This window comes from Camelus dromedarius, unplaced genomic scaffold (assembly GCF_036321535.1).
Source record: "Camelus dromedarius isolate mCamDro1 unplaced genomic scaffold, mCamDro1.pat HAP1_SCAFFOLD_185, whole genome shotgun sequence".
In the NCBI taxonomy this organism is placed as follows: Eukaryota; Metazoa; Chordata; class Mammalia; order Artiodactyla; family Camelidae; genus Camelus; species Camelus dromedarius.
In genome coordinates, this window is record NW_026989816.1 from 3,760,620 (window position 1) to 3,768,725 (window position 8,106).

Consider the following 8,106-nt stretch of genomic DNA (forward strand, 5'->3'; position numbering starts at 1 on the left):
TAGGACCTCAGTAACTCTCTCTCTCGAATGATTATATGCTTGTTGGATGATGCTTGAGAGTCCGTGTGATGATTTTTTTTCCCCAGCCTTTCCCCACTTCTTTACTATGCCCTTTCTCTTCCTTTCCTCCAGCCTGGGTTTCAGTTTACCTGTGGCATTGATTTTTCTTGTCTGTAGACACTTCCTTTCACTGGTTCACGATAATTTTACATGTGGGCTGTGGAAACTTGCTAGATGTCAAGAAAGAGCCAATCCATTGCATGCTAGTATTTTTAGAGTGCATTATTGTTTTATCGACTGAAATTAAATCAGGGTGACCCCCTGAGCCCTCCTGTGAGCTGTTTTTGCCATCCTACAGGTGATAATGCTCTGGCTGCTGAATGTGCCCTTTCCCCAGACTTGGTTTTGGAGTTAAGTCACCATCAGTGGAGCCCTCTCTTTAAAAGATGAAGAAAACATTTGCTCCTTCTCCCTGGTTGGGGACTTGGATGAGATGAGGTAACAGATAAAGAATGGAGCCCCACCTCATTCTAACACCCGCTCGTTCCGTTCCTTTCTCCACGGAAAAAGAGTACAATTCAACACTAAAAAGATTGATTGTGAGCAAATGAGATAGACAGGACAACCGATCATTTATTAAATATACTTTCATGCCAGAAACAAATGTATTATTCACACAAAAAGCACACAAAGCACGGTAGTACCGTGATTACCAACGTGGGTCCGAGTTCGAGTCCTGCTCTGGAGTGACCAGTCCTGTGAGATGGAGAACTGGTAGGTCGGCTTAGCCTCTCCCGGGCTTGTTTTCTGTCCTGCAGAGATGGGGCTCGCTAGGCGTCCCTCCCCCATAGAGATGCTGTAGGGTGCAAATGATGCGCATGGGCAGCCCGAGCATAGCTGCTCATTCCTCGTAAGTGAAGGAGAGCATAGCTTTTGTGGTGAAGGCTTTATAACAGCCCCGTGTGGACTTTCAGTGCTCCGAAGGAATGCCTTGTGGTTTGGAGATGGGATTCTCATTTCTGTAAATACCCAAGGATTGTGTAATTGGGCCCTGCTGATTTGAATCTATTCTTTAGAAAGTACATATTGTAGATATATTTTTCAAGCATGCATGCTTTTTTCTTTTATCATTTATTGTTCTACCCTCTCTCTTGGTGGGACTTTTCATGGAATCCAGGAAACAGCCCTAAGCCACCTGCCTCTTCACACGTCTCCGTGGCGGTTTTCTTCCCTGACTAGAAGAGGGTTCTGCATAGGGAATTTTCTTTGTTCCCCTTTTCTTGGAGTCTCTCTGTCTGTCTGCCCACCTCTCACCTGTCCAACTGTCCATTTCTCTACCCACTCATTCTTCTGACTTGTTCCAAATAGCATTTCAGGCAGCTTACAGAAGAACAGATACCAAATAAACAGGTGAGATAATGGGACCAAGTTCAGACAGTGAGGCTAGGAGGCGAGCCTGTGTGAGGGTGGCAGGCATGAGAGACACGCGTCTGCCCTGTGACTTATAAGATCGACAGCAAGAGTGTGCCTGAGGCTCCCAGCAGACACAGGTTAACAGGGTTTGTGGGAGATGCTCACTGGCTGTGAAATAAATAAGTGGCTGAGGAGAAGCCCAGCCTTTCCAGCTACTAAGGCTTAGGAGAATATTTTGAGTGTCTTCAACATCAGAGTATTTCATCTTTTCTTTTGTCAGAGTTCTACATATAGATGGTTACATTCTGTACCTGGAAATTTCTACAAAATTTCTTCCCACTTGAGTCCCATGACTCGGGAATGGGGTGGTTCTGCTCATTGACTGGGGTTGGCCAGAAACCAAAAATGACAGCTTCAAAGGAGCCTGGGATTTGTCAGTTATGTTTTGTCAGTACTGTAGAGTTCAAAAAATGCTTTCACAGTATCTCTCCATCTGAGGCGGCAGCGTGCTCTCTTACCAGCATCAGGAGCTCAGGGCCATGGGATGGTGGGGGCTGACTGCTTTGCCGTCAAGACAGCTGAGCTAGTCACTGCAGGTTTGATTCTTTTACGTAAGGCCTTTCATGTTCTTTACTTGAATGTTTCAACAGGGAGTTAATTAACTGAGTTAATTAACATTTAATAAATATGATTCTTTGTTGAAAAGACAGTTATAGACAGAATACAAGCTCTGAAGCCTTTAAAAACGGTTTCATTACTGAAATTTCAGTAGGGGAGATACACAGTTTATCTTATTTATGCCTGTCTTTTAAAGTAACAAAGAAACAAGACAGAAAAGGCAGAGGATTGTTTCTGTTCTTCCTTTCTGCTTGCAGGTGCCCTCACCTCCCGTAGCATCCATCCAGACACCGGAACTGACACTGGCCGTGCTCCGAACTGCCTCAGCCCTGAAGACACAACTGACAAATAGAAGGGGACCACGCCCTGTTACAGCAGGTGCTCTCACTTTGTGGATCCTTATGTAACTGAGCGGTGTTAATCAGGATTGCCCGTTCTACATTGTGTGGCGCTGCTGCGGTGTCTCCTAGTTACTTGTTTCTGTAAGTATTCATGTATTATTCCCCACTGAGTGGTACTACACGTCTAAAAATGCTTTTTTCAGATGAAAAATAATGTGCATTTAATATAATATGTCTGAAAAAAGGGGCAAAAGATTCTATCCTGGTCCCTCTACTCAGAGATAATAATTAACAATTTAACATTTATTTTCTGTTCTTTTCGTTAGTGTGTATCATCTCTGTCATAAAAACCAGTGAGCACTCTGTCCCTGTTTACTGTTCGGAGACCTCCATTTTCCATTCGGCTTATTACATGTTTTTCTACAATATTCTATCTCCCCTGGCATGATTTTTAAAGACCAGTGTAGCATTCTGTCTTATGGAGGCATGGTCCATTTTACTTCGGACTTAAATAAACTTTTAAATTCCAAGTTTACTTAACTGAAATACTGAAAAGAGAACTGTGGTGGTACAGGAAGGCCCCTAACTCCCTTCTCATTATTTCCTGAGAGTAAAAGCTGTTGAAAATTTGGTATATATATTTCATGACCTTTATGCCTATGAGATACATATATATACACATATGAGAAATCAATATATAGGTGTGTGTATATATGCTTTATTTAAAAATGAGACCATACTATATGTTTTTCTGCAGCTCGCTTTATTCACTCAGGGGTATATCATGGACGTCCTCCCACTCCAGACTCACCCGTCCCTTTCAGATAGATTGGAGGGGTCTCCTGATGTGCGGGTGTCGTCTCTTGTCCACGGAAACATTTGGTGGGAGACTGCTGTGGACAAGGCCCTGGACCACGGCGAAACGCCGGCTCCCACAGCGCCCGCAGCTCGCCTTGATTTACCGCATCATTGTCTTGATGGTGGACAGTTAAGTTTTCTCCATTTTCCACTGTCAGAAAGAATGTTTGAGTTGCATCCTTCTTGTACAGAACTTCCTGTGATCTTGTATGTGTATTCCTTTAGTTAAGGCTTCTGGAAATTTAGTCCCTGGATGTGACATTTACATTCATCACAGACTCCTTTCAAGTGACTAGAAATTCCTTCTCCATTGGGGAATGAAAAAATGCACAATTACTTATGTAACCAATTCTCTATCGCTGGATATGATTTCACTTCAGTTTTTCTTCCCACCTTTGTAAACAGTGCTGTGTAAATGCCCTGATGGGTACATCTTTTTGGACTGATTTTTTTTTCCTAAAGGAAACGATTCCTAGAAGTGGAGTTGAGTCAGTGTGTATGTACGTTTTTCAGAGCTTACAAATCCATTGATATGTCATCCTCTGAAAAAGTCGCTCATGATTTGTTCTCCCACAGATGGACACTAGCTAGATTATCTTAAAAATATTTGCCAATATGATAAGCAAAAGTGCTTTTTCATTGTTTTTTTTGCATTTGATGACCAGTGAAGTTTTGAGCATTTTTCACTCATTAGTCATTTGACTTTTTTAAAATGAATGATTCCTTTTGTCCTTTGCCCACATTTAAGTGAGGGAGCTTCTTGTTGCTTTGTGACAGCTTTTTGTATGTTATGAAAATTAACTTCGTGAATTCATCAACATGTATCACAGAGCTTTTTCTTGTCATTTCTTTCCTTTCATTTTGTTCAGGAAGTTTTCTGATTTTTGTTGTGGCTCAAACTATTCTTAGGATAGTAAATGTCTTCCTTATGGGTTTTATCTTTGACATTATTCTTAGAAATACTCTCTTATAATGGAATAAATCTCTTCTGTAGGTTTTTTTTAATCTCTAAGATGGAGATTATAATAGTACATGTTATAGTGAGGAGAAGTTGAGTTAATAAGAGCAAAGAGTTGTATTTGCTGTTACTAGTACTTTTTAATATTTACATCGCTATCTGCAATTTATCTTGTGGTCATTATGACAGGAGTAGAATTTATTCTTTCCAGGTGATTCTCTGTCCCAGGACAATTATCGAATTCATAATTTTCTCTTTGATTTGAAATCCCACCTGTACAAAATACTTACATACACTAGAGTCTTTTTTGAGCTCATGGTTCCCTTCTGTCAATCTCCTTTCCTTACTCCAGCACCATATCTTACATGTTGTAAAAATTTATTTAATAACTGGCAGTCTGATTTTTTTTGATTCTTTTCTTCCATCCCAAATTTTCTTGTCAAGTATTATGACTTTATTATTCCTGAAGAATTCCAAAATATTTTGTTCAAGTTAAAAAAAATCAGATTGGAATTTTCATGGGATTTTTTAGTAAGTTTTGAATTATTCTTAGGAGAACTTACATCTTTACAAAACTGCTTTTCTCCATGCAATATGTTTATGTCTCTACATTCATACCTCTTACTTTAACCCTCAGTACAGTCCTGAAGTTTCTCCATTTAGAATATGGGCATTATTTTTGAATTTATTCCAGATTATTGTTTATGTTTTTGTTAATTTTGTAAGTGAGAATTTTTTGCTATTATATTTTTAAATGTTTAAAACTGACATTTAGAAAGGAAGATTCGGTTTGTCAATACTCACTTTGTAACTTGTCATTTAAAATTGTAAGTATTAAGTACTTGTTCCAGAATCCTTTCTTTTCTGTTTTTTAAAATTTGTTTCCAAGATTCTCAAAATGTTCATAGCTAAGTAGTATAGGTGGGGACACAGATGGAGAGAGGAAGTGTGGCTCACGAACAAACTGTGAGCACTTTCATGGCTGCCTTTAGGCTGGAGAAGCCACAGAAGAGCCCAGGTTAGACCAAGGGTGGCTTTGTATGCACTTGAAAGCCAGCTTTCCTGCCTGTATGGTGAAGCCTGGTGGGCGTGGCAGGTAGATGATCAAGGTCTGATCAAGGTCATTGGCTGCACAGAGCACTGTGTCTGTGAGAACTGGAGACCATTACCATGGGAAATGCTTGGCGCCAGGAACACTGCAGGGGAGCTGGGGAGCCTGTGTGTTAAGGATTTTCCAGCCCTGGGAGTGGGAAGATGAGACTCTGCATTCAGATCTGAGTTTGAATTCATCCTCTCTTGTTTACTGGTCCTCTGACTTTTGTCAAGTTATCTACCCGCTTTGAACTCCTGTTTTCTTGTCTCTCAAAACAGGAGAATTACAGCCTGCTGCTAGAGTGTTTGATCAGGGTAAATGATTTGTGTCTATAAGATGCCACGTACAGTCACAATCTCAGTGAGAAATGGGCTGTCGCCTCTTCTTCTGCAACTCAGTGCTCGATAAGACATCGGGGGAAAGCCAGTCCCTAATTTGTATGTGATGCAATGAGGAACAAAATTAACGTCTTGCCTTTCCCTAGCAGGATTCTTATTTCTTTGCTTCATTTACCTCTTTCCTCCTTTACTCTCCCCTTTCACCTCCTCCACCAAAAGAGACTGAGTCTGTCTCAGAACACTACATTCAAATTACTTTAAATGTTGGCTCATCCCCATGAAATTACAGTGAAATTAAAAATAATCTGTACACGTCCCAGACATGTATATATTTGATTTACACACACACACACACACACACACACACACACACACAATCAGGCTACCTCCCATTTGCTGAGGGAGAAGGACCACTTTTTCTGAGTTTTCATTCACTGAGCGTGAGAGCAAAGTCTCTTAAGCAGAAATTCGCCTGGCTTCTTGCATGGTTTTTTAAATTGGATTTCTGCTTTGTGTCCACAGAAATAGACTCCTATTAGAAGAGGGGAAGTGGAGACATAGATATTCTGCTGAGATATTGGTGTCATCATATTTGAGTTGGAAAGGACTTACGACAGCATAGAGTCGTACCTTTTTATGGGTGAGAATCCATGATAGTGTAACTTGGACAAGAACCCGGGTCTTCTGTCTTCATGTCCACGCGGATGAAGAGGCAACTGGGTGGGGGATGGCAGGGATCCTTACTTGAGTTCCGGGGTCTTGCTAGTTTCCATTGTTCAGCTGCCTTTAGTTTATGTCCATGTGGCCTCTCATGGGAAGGTCACTCTATCCTGATAGATTGAGTTTCTAATCAGCAAAAAGGTCTGGACCCACTCATGTTTCCCAGAGATTTTCTGCTGACCTGCTGACAGTTTATATACATGAGATCTTAGAAACTGCTGGATATAAAATCCTTATTGTTATCATTTGCCCTCGAGTTCCACAGGAATGGGGTGCTGTCTCAGGCTGTCTAAGGCCAGCTCTGAACAAAGATAGGGTGATAGGCTGTGCAGCTGGACACTCCCCAGTCGAATGGGATTTCCACCTTAGTTTTTAGAATCAGGCAGATGAGTTCAAATCTTACCTTTACCAGTTATTAGCTTTGTGACCTTGAGGAAGAAACTTTACTTTTTTGGGGACAAATTTTCTTTATCCGTAAATAAGTTCAGTATTTATTTTAGGGTTTTTGTTTTAGAATTGAATGAGCTAATTCCCTCATTTATTCCTAAAATACTGATCACATGGTTCTATGCTGGTGACCTAGTGGTTGATTACTAAGGGACTCAGTAGTGAGAATGTGGGTGAGGCTCCCTGGATAATAGAGCTTATATTCCATGATATGCTTGTAAAAGACTGGATTGCAGTGGATTTTTAGTAAATGTCCATTCTTTTCCTAATCCCCATTGATTGTGTATATATCTTTATACTAATATATGAACAATTTTTTATTGCAATATAAGTCTTTTTGTAGTATTTAAAGTATGTAGCTATAACAAAAATACGTGAAATAAAATGATTTGACTTTTATTTTCTTTTCAATAAACAAAACAAAATAAAATAGAAAAGAAAAGAAAAAGTTTTGAAGGAGTAGAAATAATTTTATTTCCGTGTAATCGACTCCCTATGTTAGGTTTTTCGGTTGTGTTCTTAAACAGCATATAAAATTGACAGGTTTTGACTTCAGTGTTGATAGCTGGGTGAGTATAGTTTCTTTTTGTGGTTGTCTTTGATGAGTTATTTGCACTAGATCATAAATAATGTGCATGTTACATATTGGAAACGAGGAAAGAGTGGAGACATACTACCTCCAATGCAGTCATTTTGTTACCGAGTCCAAACTCATTCTGCTCACCAAATGACAGGCCAATAAACTGGGAGATGAGGTGTTGGAGCAAGGAATAGTGACTTTATTTGCAAAGCTGGCAGACCCAGAAGATGGCAGACTGATGTCCTGAAGAACCATCTTCCCCAAGTCAGAATTGAGTCTCCTTTTATACTAAAAAGGGGTGGGGCTGCAGTTGGTTGTTGGAAACTTCTTGTTGTATGAATTGCTTGTCCTTTGAATCCGCTGTTCTTGCAGCTGTCCATGTGGATCAAATCATGTTGCCATTGTAATACCTCCAAAAGTAAAACAAAGTTATTCTCTATTTTGCAACTTGCCATCTCTACATAAGTGCAGATTAGTTAGCATCCTTCAAGATCACGGCCAGGAGAAGAGGCTGTCCTGGATATTTCAGTCTAAAGGCAACTTTCTTTTACAAATGGTGCAGAGATAGCAAGTCTGAGCCTAGAAAACAGGGCACAGGTTTAAAGCCAAAGGAACAGACCTAACATGGGGTCAAAATTGTTCTTTTCTATTACAATTCCCTTTTCCGCTTCATAGATAATTTTAGTAAGAAACATGAGCAATTTTGTATTTTTGCTTCTTAATAACCGATAAGTGGGCCA

General features: G+C 40.1%; 1 protein-coding gene across 23 annotated transcripts in view; it reads left to right on the top strand.

The window, feature by feature from the left end:
• The window catches only part of LOC135320846 (uncharacterized), a 59,583-nt gene extending 52,398 nt beyond the window's left edge, over nucleotides 1-7,185 (top strand). For 21 of the 23 annotated variants that reach the window (XM_064483902.1, XM_064483925.1, XM_064483926.1 and 18 more), the window contains 3 exons: nucleotides 359-498; nucleotides 2,289-2,513; nucleotides 3,130-7,185. The gene's annotated coding sequence lies outside the window, so the exon portion shown is untranslated. The remainder of the gene's footprint in view (nucleotides 1-358; nucleotides 499-2,288; nucleotides 2,514-3,129) is intronic. The other 2 variants (XM_064483904.1, XM_064483908.1) reach the window with 1 other exon arrangement.
• Nucleotides 7,186-8,106: the final 921 nt, after the last annotated feature.